Consider the following 14,063-nt stretch of genomic DNA (forward strand, 5'->3'; position numbering starts at 1 on the left):
AATTATTTATTTATTTATTTGAGATGGAATCTCAATCTGTCACCCAGGATGGAGTGCAGTGGCACGATATCTGTTCACTGCAACCTCCGCCTCCCAGGTTCAAGCAATTTTCCTGCCTCACCTTCCTCAGTAGCTGGGATTACAGGCGCGTGCCACCATGCCTGGCTAATTTTTGTATTTTTAGTAGAGACGAGGGTTCACCGTGTTGGTCAGGCTGGTCTTGAACTCCTGACCTTGTGATTCACCCACCTCGGCCTTCCAAAGTTTTGGGATTACAGGCGTGAGCCACCACACCCGGCCATAACACATTCCTTTCTTTAGAGTTGATTCAGATGTGAAACCCAGCCCCTGTCTTTCATTTACACAAATACTACCCACACAAGGCACTTGTATATGGAGGATGTTTCTGAATGCTGGGGGAAATGGAGTTTGCAAGGAAGCAAAACAAGCAACTAAATAATGCATAGTAGGTGGCCCTGGGATTTTGCCATCTCTGTGGTTTCTTTGTCTTCTGGTGATCCATACATTCCTTTGGGGTCCCATATTTCACCCGCAGTGTTTCATCAAATTAAGTTTCCCAACAAAAACAGTTCCTTTCCCGAGAGGAAGTCCAATACCAAGTCTTATGGTATATTTTTCTCATGCTGTTACAAAATATTATATGGACACGTTATCTTCTGAACTCTACCGTAAGTCTAGGAAAGCAAAGACCTTCTTTCAGATTTCTTAGTAACTCAGGAAACAGGAAGGCGATGAGTGTTGATCATTTGCTATGTCTAGCACACTGCTAGATAATTTTTCAATATATGCCATTTTATTCATTTCTGTACTATAAAATCAGTGTGTGATATCCATTTAACTAATTAGGAAGCTAAAGCTCAGAGATGTTAACTCTAAAATTTGCCTAAAAATCATATTGTTTGGAATGCAAAATCAACACAAATGTGTGAAGTGGCAGGATTTGATGATCCTTCAAGCTTGCAAGAAGCTGCTGGAGACACCTTGAGGTTGCTGTCCTCCTTCCCTTTTTTTCTGAGAGACCTGCCCTAAGCAGCCTCTCAGAATCTCTGCTAAGGGCCAGCGCAGTGGCTCATGCCTGTAATCCCAGCACTTTGGGAGGTGGGAGGCCGGGGCTGGGCGGATTGCTTGAGGTCAGAAGTTCGAGACCAGCCTGGCTAACATGGTAAAACCCCATCTCTACTAAAAATACAAAAAATCGCTGGGCATGGTGGCGGGCACCTGTAATCCCAGCTACTTGGGAGGCTGAGGTGGGAGAATCACTTGAACCCAGAAGGTGCAAGTTGCAGTGAGCCAAGATCATGCCACTGCACTCCAGCCTGGGCAACAGAGCGAGACTCCATCTCAAAAAAAAAAAAAAAAAAATGGCCAGGTGCGGTGGCTTACGCCTGTAATCCCAACACTTTGGGAGGCTGAGGCAGGCTGATTGCCTGAGGTCAGGAGTTCCAGACCAGCCTGACCAACATGGTGAAACCTCGTCTCTACTAAAAATACAAAAATTGCCGGGTGTGGTGGCGGGCGCCTGTAATCCCAGCTACTCGGAAGGCTGAGGCAGGATAATTGCTTGAACCCAGGAGGCGGAGGTTGCAGTGAGCTGAGACCGGGCCATTGTACTCTAGCCTAGGCAACAAAAGTGAAACTCCATCTCAAAAAAAAACACAGAAGAATCTCTGCTAAGAAGGAGTGGTGATAAAGAAGAGCTCCTGCGCTCCTGGCCACAGTGGACATGGTGGCGGTACTTCTAAGAAAAGAGAAGTCTTCAAAATGAGAAGATGCAGGGACCTGAGTCAGATTGTGTCTGTCACCAGGCCAGTTCTGGGTTTAACTGTCACTTGTTTTAACTTTTTATTTTGGAAAATTATCAAACCTATACAAAAAGATAGACCAGTATAATAAACTCCCCTGTGTCCACCATCCTGCTCGATAATTATCAACATATGAGCAATCTTGTTTCATCTGTACCCAGCTCCCCATTCCCAACTATTTTATTTTGAAGCAAATCCTAGGTTTTGTCTTATAACCAGGTCTTCGATATGTGATCAGAGTTTGTTTTTATGTCATTTAAAAATTCAATTAAAATTAAATTCTTAATGGATTGCCTTAATTAAAACTTCCTGCAGCAGACAGAAGTTCTATTAAGCAAATGAGCCTGGTAATATGAAGATCAAGAGGGCACTCTGTCAGCCTCCTTCTCTTCTTTCTTAGGTCACTATTCCCACCTCCTGCTCTTAAGGTGATTTACTTTCTGAAGCAATTGGATGCAAATTATGTCCTTTCATTTCTTAAAAGACTGGAAATTCATTTATATGTGTGTGTACAGATAGTCATAGAAATGGTGCCAAAAAGTAAAAAACCGTGCACCAAAATATTAACAGTGTTTTCTTGGGGTGGTGTGAACCCAGGAAATTTTCATTTTATTCTTTCCTTTGAGCTTATAATTATTAAAAATGTTTCTAGTTCTATAAATAATATGTCATATTCACTGTTTTCTATTTTAATAATTGTTTACATGTTCTCTATGTATAAAAGTAATGAATTACTTTTATGATTAAGAAAATGAACAAAAATGCCCACCATTAAAAATATATGAATTCGAAAGAAGCTTGTAGAGAAAATAACACCTTGGCTTCCTTTATATGGGTTGAACTCTTCAGTAAAAATGTAAAATGGGAGAAGTATTTTAATCAACACAATTTGGACACCCTGAAATTGTCCACATAGGCCATTCTCTAGTGTGCTCATGGATCAATCAAAATCTGGCCCTGTATATTATCCGAACCAGAGACCACACCCATGGGCTGACCAAGGCTTTTAGGGATGCTTTGGGATGCAAGAAGAGGTGTAGGAAATGAAGTTTTGGAATCGAACCACTGGAAGTTTGGGGTTTGATAGATGGCTCTTAGGGGCAGAAAGGGTATTTGAAAGTAGAGCTCTTCTAGAAAAATGCAGACATACAGAAAGTCACTGGCTCTTTTCGGAGCCGACCCTGCAGGTGATGTCATTGAACAGCAAGCGCACACCTAAGTAAGACTGAGCCTGAATTCCTCTGCCTCCAAGAAGCACCCCTCACCTCACCTCAGATCATTAGCTCAGCTCAAGTGTTCTTCCAGGCTCTGATGTGAGCGTAGTGTCTCACGGTGTGACAAAAGGAGATTAAATCCTAATGTCCTGTAGTTCCAATTTATTTTGCTTTTTAAAAAAAGTTTATGAAAGCCAGGCACAGTGGCACGCACCTGTAGTCCCAGTCCCAGCTACTCAGGAGTCAGAGGCAGGAGGATCGCTTGAGCCCAGGAGTTTGAGGCCAGCCTGAGCAACAGAGAGAGATCCCATCTCCAAAACAAAAGCAAAAACAAAGTTTATGAAACCATACTTCTTCTTCCAATTTTTCTGCTAAGAACATGTATTGTGTGATTTAATAAAGAAAAACAAATATATTGTACCCTTGAATCCACTCCAGCTTCCCATCTGTTTCCCATAAAGCCTCCCTCTAAAAGGCTGGGAATATGAACAGAGAGAGAGACAGAGAGAGAGAGAGAGAGAGACAGAGAGAAAATGGTGGGGCAGAGAGAGAGAGAGAGAGAGACTGTATGTGCATATGTGTCTGTAGTGGCATTAGAATGGATTATCAAAAGATTTCAAAAAGTCCCTTCTCGCTCAGAAAGGGAATGAGAGATCCAAGCAGAAGGACCAGGTTAGAGCTAGCAATCAGGTCTCAGCCTTCCCGGGGCCTTTGTAACAAAAGGCTGGAACTCAGACATGGAGAGACCAGACACTGGGGCCTAGAAGCCTGGTCAGGGAGCTTCAGACCTCAGCATCAGACCTGAGGCTGAGCAACAACAAAAAAGTAGTCATCAAAGATCTTTAGAACAAATGTATTTTTATTAAGAGACAGGCTAGTGTGAAGTAAACAAATAAATCACAAATGGAAGACTGTTGCTTTATTTTGTTTTGTTGCACTCTTGTCCCAGTGTGTCCAAGGCTGAGGAGGTCCCTGGTTCACAGGACTTCCAATGCTAGAATCGGGCAAGTCCGGGACAAATTGGTTGTTCCAGGTGTTGGGCCCCAGGGCCCATCGACCTTGCTGGCTGGCGGACGTGCAGGTTCCATCTTGGGGCATGAGACAGCTGCTCCAGCTGCCATCCTTATGCCCATGGGCCGGCCAGCAGGAAAGGGGGGCGAGCACGGAGGGGTGGCCTCTTTCATTTTAAAGGGCCGACACAGAAGCTGCACATACCACTGCAGCTCCTGACTTTCTAGTCAGAATCTAGTTACGTGGCCACTCCTAGCAGGAATCTGGGAAATGCTGTCATTAGCTGGATAACCATGTAGCCAGTCAAAACTTCTCTATCTATTGTTTTGGATTAAGAAGAAAATAAATTTGGAGGGCATCTAGCAAGCTGCCACAGTACTGAACAGATAAACTTCACAACACCTGCCATACCCCACAACTCCCTCCTAAGTGGTCTCCCTGGATAATTGTCATGCTGGTCCCATGTGACCTCCACCTAAGCCTCAGCTGAGTGGACTGGAGCTCATCCCACGACTCAAGTGCAGCCAGCTTCCAGCAGCTGATGAGACAGCCTGATGCAACAGCCTTAACACACGAGGATGTGACTCTTCCCCCAAAATAACTGAAAGGCAGATACGGGACACTGGTTAGTCAGCTGCAGAAGCTGAAAGATATCCAGAAAGAAATTAGGCAGCAGAAGCTGTGAGCAAGTAGAAGCCATGAGGTAGAGCAAAGACGTTCAGGTAAGAAAGTGGTTAGTAATTGCAGAATGGCAAAGGCAGAGGCAGCCAGGCCCTGTGGAGAGGATTAACTTGTCCTTGAGAAGGACAAGATAATCTTATTGATAGAAGTGGGTGGGTTCCTGAATAATCCTCCGGATTCATAAATGTATTAGAGTCTCTGGAGGCCCAGGAGTATGGCTATTCCTACATTCCTACACCTTAATCTCAGTTCCCAGGGTGGGGAAGTGATACATGGTGTGTGTGTGTCTGTGTGTCTGTGTGTTGTCATGTGCTTTCAGTACGAAAAAAACCAGAAAACCCCACTAAAAATGGCCTAACCAGAAAAGACATACATCTGTCATTTCACGTATCAAGACATGCAGAGGAAGAGCAGTTCTGGGGTGAGTGGATTCGGAGGCTTGGCAACATTGCCAGCGGCCTGGCCTCTTTCCACCATCTCTCACTGCCATCCTCAGTGCCCTGAGGCTCGCCCCTTCTTGGCCTCAGGATGACTGCAGAACAGTCCACACAAACAGCATCCCGAGGCTGGAAAGGAGATGCTTCTCTCTTCGGCCTCTTTCTCAGATTGTGGAAAACATTTCCAAAGCTGCCAGCACATTTCACCCTCATCTCATTGGCCAGAACTGTATCCCGTGCGCATTCCGAAGGCAGCTGCTGGCAGGAGCAGGAGTGCTGTCCAGGCTCAGCCTGATCAGGGTCTTGGGGCTGGGAAGGGGCTCTGCCCTGCTTCAAGCACAAGGCTGCCCTCACCCAAAGAGAATTAAAGTTCTGCTAATAAGTAAGTAAGAAGGGGGATGAATAAATGGCTGAGGCCGTCTCCAGGATCCCTGGCAGGACGTCCGAGAAGTTGGCTGGCCCCTCTGGCAGGCCCCATGCAAAGGCTCCCGCCTTGTGAAATCACAGCCAGGGCCTAGAGTTACATATTAGAAACTTAATTTTGCCATCTGATACACTGATTAAGTTCTGGGGTATTGATACACCCTAGCCAAAGGTCAGCTTATAAACCAGGATATCAGTTTATTGATTTGTAACATAGGATGTGCAAATCTCTCTCCAATGACTAGAAAACTCATGTTTATCATCTGGTACACAGCAGCTGAAAAACCAAATTAATATTCAGGAAGTTTCTTAGATGAGCATAACCAAGAAACATAACATCCAAGCAAAGGATTTCAGCTGTTTTCTGCCCTTCTCTGTTGGTGTCACACATTTTCACACTCCTACCCCTTCGTACATACGCTTCTTGCCTGGATACCTTGTGGCCCTGCTCTGCCTGAAAAACGCCCATTCAGACCAACTCGAATGTCATGTCTTCTGTGAAACCCTCCCTGAAATGGAACTAACTCCTCCCTCTGTTAAGTTTCCATGCGTTGTAAATATTCACGGGTGGTTGCACCCTCTCCCAAACCGGTATAATTCTCCCAGAGAGCATGAACTCCGCAAGGGGCAGAGCAGGGTCTTAGTGACCTTTGTCTACCCAGTGGATGGCATGCTGCCTCTTCTGGAGCCTAGTAGGATCTAGAAGATTGGTTCTGAGTTTGGTGTGTGTAAGAATCACCCAATTGCCTCAAGAATTTGGTTTAAAAAATCCTATTTCCAGCCCCTACCCTCAGAAGGCCTAACTCACCCAGGACTCTGCATTTTAACATGCACGCAAGTGACCTTGACTCAGGGACTTAGGCCCCATTTTGGGAAACATTGGCCTGGTCCATGATGTCTCTTCAGCTCTTGTACACATTGGTCTACTGATGGGGAAATTGTTATGTACCATGAAAAGGGCATCTTTCTCAGATGCACTGAATGGGTAGTGACAAAATCTTCCTCTCTGGTCCCTTTCCAAGGAGATCAACATGACCTCCTGCCCAAGTCAGCGTGACTACAGACAGGCAGGAGAGGTGTACAGCCTAACTCCAGACAGGCATCTAGAAGGTGTGGGTGCTGGAGCTGAGTCTTAAGGGGAAGCAGATGTGGGAGAAGACACTTCTCAAAGAGGAACAGCATGCACAAAGGCATGGAGATCTGGGCTGAAAGTAGTTCAGTCTAACACAGAAGAGCAGTTCTTCCCCCACGGGGAAGCCGTGAGACGTGCAGCTTACAATACTCATAGCCGGTGAATTTATATTCATGACACAGCACCTCATAAAAGAGTAAAAACCACCTCATTCTCCACTAGGAGCATGATAAGCATTTTATGTATATTATGTACAGCTGAGGACTATACATTTCATATAGTATGTATAGGTTAGGTCTGTGTTTCTCGAACTATTTGAGCTTAAGGCACCCTTATGCTTTCAAAAACTATTAAGAACCCCAAAGAGCGTTGTTTATGTGGGTTAAATCTATTGATATTTATCATTTTAGAAAATCAAACAGAAATTTAAAAATATTAATTCATGTAAAATATCAATAATAACATATTACATGTTAATGAAAAAACTCTTTTGGGGGGTAGGGGGTGGGGACAAGGTTTCACTCTGTTGTCCAGGCTGGAGTTCAGTGGCTTGATCATACATAGCTCACTATGGTCTTGAATCCCAGGCTCAAGCAATCCAACCACCTCAGCCTAGCAAGTAGTTGGAACTACAGGTGTGTGCCACCACACCTAGTTATTTTTTGTTTTCTGTAGAAATGACATCTTGCCGTGTTGCCCAGGCTGGTCTGAAACTCCTGGCCTCAAGCAATCCTCTCACTTTAGCCATCCAAATGGCTGGGGTTACAGAAATGAGCCACTGCACCCACCCAAAAACATACTTTTAATGAAATATAGCTAGGGTCACCAAAAAAAAAAAAAAAAAAAAAAAAAAGAGGGAAGAATAGCTTTGCTTTATATTTTTGCAAATCTAATTGATGTGTAGCTTAAAAGAAGACAGTGGGATTCTCACACTTGCTTCTGCATTAACCTGTTGTGCTCTCACATGTCATGTAGCTTCTGGAAAACTCCACTGTACACCCAGGGAGAATGAAAGAGGAAAAGGTAAACAGTGTCTTAATATTTTTTATGAAAACACTTGAGGCTTTGCATACCTCATGCATGAGTCTTGAGATTTCCAAGGCCACACTCTGAGAACTGCTGGCTTAGAGGCTGAGAGCATTCACATCCTGGCTTTATCAAGTACAAGATTGTAGCTGTAAGCAAGTTACCTAACCCAGGGCTCGATTTCTTCCAGTATAAAATGGGGACAGTAAGGGAGCCTTAGAACAGTGTCTCACACATTTATGGAGTGAATGCTCCAGAAATGGCAGCAACCAGCAATGCCCACAACTACCCTCGGGGGTTTGCCCCAGTTTAGAACTGAGGACATGGAGGCTCAGAACAGCTGAACTGAGATTCCAATGCAATTTCTCTCATTCAAAGGCCAAGCTTGTGACTGCAGTATTATACACACATCACGCTGAAGTGTTTAGAGCAGAGAAGGATTATAAGCAGATTAATGATAAGACCTGATTTTAGAAAAATGACTCTGGTGGCAGCTAAGAGTATGAATGGGTGGGACTTGGGACTGCAGATGGGGGCTCCATTCTAAAAGTTTGACCTGAGGAAGGGGTTCTGGGGCTGAGGAAGAGGAATTTCATAGGTAGGGTGGGCAGGACTTAGTCCCCATGAACCTGGGGATGAGGGAGGGGAGGAGTCTAGAATTACTCCCAGGCTCCTTGTGTGAGCTTATGGGTGGTGGTGACATTTGCTGAGACAGAGAAGAGAGGAATGGGTTGGGCATGGGGAAGACGATTTCATTCTTGGATGTGTTGAGTGTGAGATGCCCCAGGGGATTTCCACAGGCAATGGGAATGTGGATGGTGAGGTCAGGAGAGGTCAGGCGTGGAGAGGCTGCAGCAGACACTGGCGTGCATTCTCTGTGGAGGAAAAGCCACGATTTTGGATAAACCTGGCCAAGGTGTTTGCTTTTCCGGTGCTCTTATTGCCAAGATTCTATGAGCCTAAGATCCAAAGAGTAGTCTGCCTTTCTTTACTTTGGTTAAATTTCAGGTGTGTGTTTCTTGGAAATGTGACTTTCTTCTATGATGGCTTGAGAGAGGACTTATCCATGGGCGCTGTATTAGTCAGGGTTCTCCAGAGGGACAGAGCTAATAGGATATGTTATCAGAACTAATAGGCTATATATAAAAGGGAGTTTGTTAAGGAGAATTGACTCACGCGATCACAAGGTGAAGTCCCACGATAGGCCACCTACAAGCTGAGGAGCAAGGAAGCCAGCAGTTGCTCAGTCAGAGTCCCAAAGCCTCAAAAGTAGGGAAGCCAACAGTGCAGCCTTCAGTATGTGGCTGGAGATCTGAGATTCCCTGGCAAACCACTGGTCTAAGTCCAAGAGTCCAAAGGCTGCAGAACCTGGAATCTGAGGTTCAAGAGAAGGAAGCATTCAAGCATCCAGCACGAGAGAAAGATGAAAGTGGAAAGACTTAGCAAGCCAGTTGTTCCCACCCTCTTCCCCCTGCTTTTTCTTTTTCTTTCTTTCTTTTTCTTTTTTTTTTTTTTTTGAGACAGTCTCAAGCGATTCTCTTGCCTCAGCCTCTCGAGTAGCTGGGACTACAGGTGCCTGCCACCACTCCCGGCTAATTTTTGTATTTTTAGTAGAGATGGCATTTCACCATATTGGCCAGGCTGGTCTTGAACTCCTGACCTAAAGTGATCCACCTGCCTTGGCCTCTAAAAGTGCTGGGCTTACAGGTGTGAGCCACTGCGCCCAGACTGCCTTTTTCTAGCCTCGCTGGCAGCCGATTGGATGGTGCCCACCCACACTGAGGGTGAGTCTTCCTCTCTCAGTCCACTGACTCAAATGTTAATCTCCTCTGGCAACATCCTCACAGACACACGCAGGGACAATACTTTGCACCTTTCCATCCAATCAAGTTGACACTAGTAACCATCACAGGCACCTATACATGGTGCTTTGGGTGGAGTAGGTGTCAGCAAACTGTAGTCTGCAGTTTGAGTCTCGCCTGACGCCTGCGTTTTAAAAATAAACTTTTGTTGGAACACAGCTATGCCCATTCATGTACTTATTGCCTCTGGCTGCTTTGGGCTACAACAACAGAGTTCAGTGTAACAGAGACCATGTGGTCTGCAGAGCCTAAGATATGTACTACCTGACTTAAAAAAAATTGCAGATCCTTGGGATACAGCACTGTACCTTGAGTTGCAATTTCACTATTTATTTCATAATGTGCTAACAGCATAGTTCCTGACCAGAAAATACTAAAGAGATAGCAACTAAATAATTATCACAATCTCTCTTTCAACATAAAGGGGTTTCATATTTATTTAATCCATAATTCACTTGGCTTTTTTTTTTTTTTGAGACAGAGTCTTGTTCTGTCACCAGGCTGGAGTGCAGTGGCACAATCTTGGCTCACTGCAACCTCCACCTCATGGGTTCAAGTGATTAACCTGCCTCAGCCTCCCGAGTGGCTGGGACTCTAGGCGTGTGCCACCATGCCCAGTTAATTTTTTTGTATTTTAGCGGAGACGGGGTTTCACCACGTTGGCCAGGATGGTCTCGATCTCCTGACCTCATGATCCGCCTGCCTCGGCCTCCCAAAGTGCTGGGATTACAGGCGTGAGCCACCATGTCTGGCCAATTCACTTGTTTTAAACATGTCAAGCACCCTGTTTTTAGGCTGCCACTTCCTATCTTTCCAGTTCCTTCCTTCTAGCCCTCTGTCTCCAGCAATTCTTCAGCCCCAGGACTATCTGCAATCTATTGATTCTGCCATCTCACAATCCCTCAATATACATATACAATATAATTCTTCCAGATGGCCAAATAATTTCCCTTTTAGGATTAAAAAGAAAAGAATAATTGAGGGTAGATCTTGCAATCTATAGGTAAGCTCCATGAGGGCAGGGCAGTGTCTGGCACATGTCTGGTGGTCACGAATAGTTGTTGATTGACTGCAGAACATTTCTACCTATTCTCGGTCATAGAGTGGCAGTCTAGAGCTTTAATGATAATCTGTCCATCTGCTGTTGGGGTACATGAGATTTGCAGAGCTAAGTGGCCTACCCAAAGTCTCCCCACTAACTAGAGATAGGTTCCCCAAGTCCTATCCCGGGGTTCTTTTCTGTGCACCGGGTTGCCTGTGTCTACTTCAAAGACCCAAGGAAAACTTTGGAATTAAAGAACAAACATTTAAACTTGGAAGGGAAAGGGGTATTGGAATCATGCTGCTTATATCTTGTGTTGCAGCACAAGGAGGTGCCCTTGGAAACACGCAGACACACTCACAGCCTTCACCACCAGCAATGAGTTGTGAGAGTTTGGTCAAGTTACTTAACTTCCAGTCCTTACTGAATGCTTCTGACAAACGGGGATTGTCTAAACGGGGTTGTTGTGAGGCTTTTGGAGTGGGGTTGCAAAACTCACACTACAACACAGAATTGAGAAAAGTATTCTGTCATCTTGTCAGTGACCGACCTGGTCCTCACGAGCCCTTCACATATTGGTGAGCAAGAAAAAGTGAACTGAAGTTCGAACTTTGTTTAACATTTAGTCTAAATGGGTACAGAGTTTCAGTTTGGGATGGTGAAAAAGTTTTGGAGGTGGACAGTGGTGATGGCTGCACGGCAATGTGAATGTGTTTAATGTTGCTGAACTGTACACTTAAAAATGGTTAAAACGCTAAATTTATGTATATTTCATCACAATAAAAAAGCAGCCTAATCTGATCATGTAGACAGTCGGCTGTGGTCATGCACAGTCGCTTCTGGAGAAATGACCTCTCTCTTAATTTCCTGGGTTCTGGCCTCATTGTTCCTCCCTAAGATTGTATTTGGATGTGGTGGGGGCACTGGAGGTGGTGGCTTATGTGATCTGTGGCACAGGGAAGAGCTGAGGGCCTTGGGCATGATTTCCTTGGCCTCCTCTGGTTCCCTTAACCAGCCAAGTACTGCTGGCATCTACTCTCCGACCTTTATCTCATGCCTCTCGGCTGAGGAAACAACAGATATTGTGACACATCAAAAATTTCATTGTGACCTAAGTTGGGCAGCAGCGTTGTGGCTTATTTAGCATGGAGAGGAACCATGAGTCACACATGCCTCTTGTGTGTATCCACCAGGCATCACAGGGGAAGGAGGGAACATGGCCCCTACCCACATATTTCAAAGACACTACAAAAGCAATAAATGAAACTCAATGAAAAGCAGCACATCGTTGTAAACTACATGCCATTTTTGAGGTCCTGGAACAATCATGAGATTAGAAGGTGGTGTCCTAGCTATGTGCTGATCAAATGCTGATTCACAAACCGTATGGTGCTATCTGGGTCTGAACTACCTGGCGGGACTTGGTAGTACTGGTGGTGGCAGTGGTGATTAGCCAAATCTGAGAATCACTGCTTACATCGATATACCTTTCCTAGTCTAATATTTGTTTAAATTACGGCAGTTAATAAAGAAGACAGCATGCTCTTGGCTCATTAAAGCCATTACAACAGTAATAGTGTCATGGAGAACCAGAGAGGTTTTTTTGTTTGTTTGTTTGTTTGTGGGTTTATTTTTATTTATTTTTTTGAGACGGAGTCTCGCTCTGTCACCCAGGCTGGGGTGCAGTGGCACAATCTCGGCTCACTGCAACCTCTGCCTCCTGGGTTCAAGCAATTCTCCTGCCTCAGCCTCCTGAGTAACTGGGATTACAGGCACGTGCTACCATGCCTGGCTAATTTTCTTATTTCTAGTAGAGACGGAGTTTCACCATGTTAGCCTGGCTGGTCTCGAACTCCTGACCTCGTGATCTGCCCACCTCGGCCTCCCAAACTGCTGGGATTACAGGTGTGAGCCACCGTGCCCCACCCAAAGAGTTTTCTAAAAGCACAGTTGATCATAATTCGCCTTTGGTAAAATAAATGGGAGCCGAAAGCACTGAACAAATTCTATCCTCTCCAAGGCTCTTATGCGTATCTACTTATTGAAAATGCCTCCAAACGCTCAGACATGAACTATTCTGGTGAATATAAAGAGCTTATTTTTCTATTTGCCCTGGCTCTTCCCCTGCCCCAGGGACTGAGCCCTAAGAATTGCATCCTGGGGCTCTGGAGCTCTCTCGGGTTCAGCCACTAGGGGGCACTGCAATAAGAGTGGTGCCCCGAGGAGACAGGGCCTGGGATAGTTCTTCCTCACTCTGGGCTGAATTTTTCTGGCAGACTCCACATGTCTCTCTACAGCTGCAGCTCCCGATGGCTGTCCCCTCCTCAGGAGCCCCAGCTACTGCTGGGCAGTACCCCTCCCCACTGTTGCTAATCTCTCGGTGACTTCAGCCTGCTCACAGCCTTATAAGTAGTCCTTTCATTTAAGTCTCTCAAACCATCTGAGTTGGATTCTGTTTCCTGCAGGGGCACCAACTAATAAGCCCATAAAAAGAAATCCTTTACTGCTATCATGTAAGGGGACAGTGATGTCCTGATGTGCTAATCACTGATGGACATTAACTGTGATAATGCTAGTATTTCACTGGTATGACTCAATTTCTAAACTAATGGTTTGGAACTTATACCTTCAAATTGTATTGCCTTCTCAAAGCTGACACCTTAGGATGTTTCAATACCATCACGTTAAAATATTCTGAGGCTGCCTTTAAAGACATTCTTTAGTGCCCACAACACATTATTTTGAATAATGGTGAAAAACAGTCCTCCTTTAATGGCAGATTTGATTCAGTTCAACAGGCAATATCACAATATGCATAGGAAAATTGGCAATAATTTCATTATGTTCATATGTAAATTCCACTGTTATCCAAATGTCTTTTATAGCTTGTTTTTCCTTTCCTTTTAAGCCAGGATCAAGGTTCATGAATTGCTTTTGGATGTCTCTTTTAAGTGTTTTCAGGGATGCAGAGATGTGACTTTATGTCAGTAACTCTGGGGTATAGTGCATTGTGTAACACCATTAATATATCAGTGGAAGCAAATGGAACTAAGGGTGTTTCTGGTATTGCAAAAGACACAACTCAGGTATGGGAGATGAGTTAATTATTTATAAGGGCAATTATGTTGGTTTGAGTAGTAAGCATTTTCCTTTTTCACATTAGGACACACACACACACACACACACCCCTGTGAATGCAGCAGGACGAGCCGCAGACAAACCCCCTCAGACACCGAGTTGAGGAAGGAAGGGCTTTATTCAGCCGGGGGCATCGCCAGACTTATGTCTCAAAAACCAAGCTCCCTGAGTGAGCAATTCCTGTCACTTTTAAGAGCTTACACCAGGGTTCGCGTGAGAGGGTCGAGACCAATTGAGCAAGTAGCGGGTACGTGACTGGGGGCTGCATGCAGCA

The 14,063-nt window shown here is 44.9% G+C and overlaps 1 protein-coding gene across 1 annotated transcript in view; it reads right to left on the minus strand.

Annotated features, from left to right (window-relative positions):
• Positions 1–12,913, minus strand: part of DFNA5 (deafness, autosomal dominant 5) — an 89,341-nt gene extending 76,428 nt beyond the window's left edge. Inside the window, exons 1-2 of the mRNA XM_011970606.1 lie at positions 12,885–12,913; positions 9,082–9,085 (exon numbers count right to left, since the gene is read on the minus strand). The gene's annotated coding sequence lies outside the window, so the exon portion shown is untranslated. The remainder of the gene's footprint in view (positions 1–9,081; positions 9,086–12,884) is intronic.
• Between the last annotated feature and the right edge of the window lie 1,150 nt (positions 12,914–14,063).

The sequence above is a fragment of the Mandrillus leucophaeus genome, unplaced genomic scaffold (genome assembly GCF_000951045.1).
Source record: "Mandrillus leucophaeus isolate KB7577 unplaced genomic scaffold, Mleu.le_1.0 Scaffold1207, whole genome shotgun sequence".
NCBI classification, from domain to species: domain Eukaryota; kingdom Metazoa; phylum Chordata; class Mammalia; order Primates; family Cercopithecidae; genus Mandrillus; species Mandrillus leucophaeus.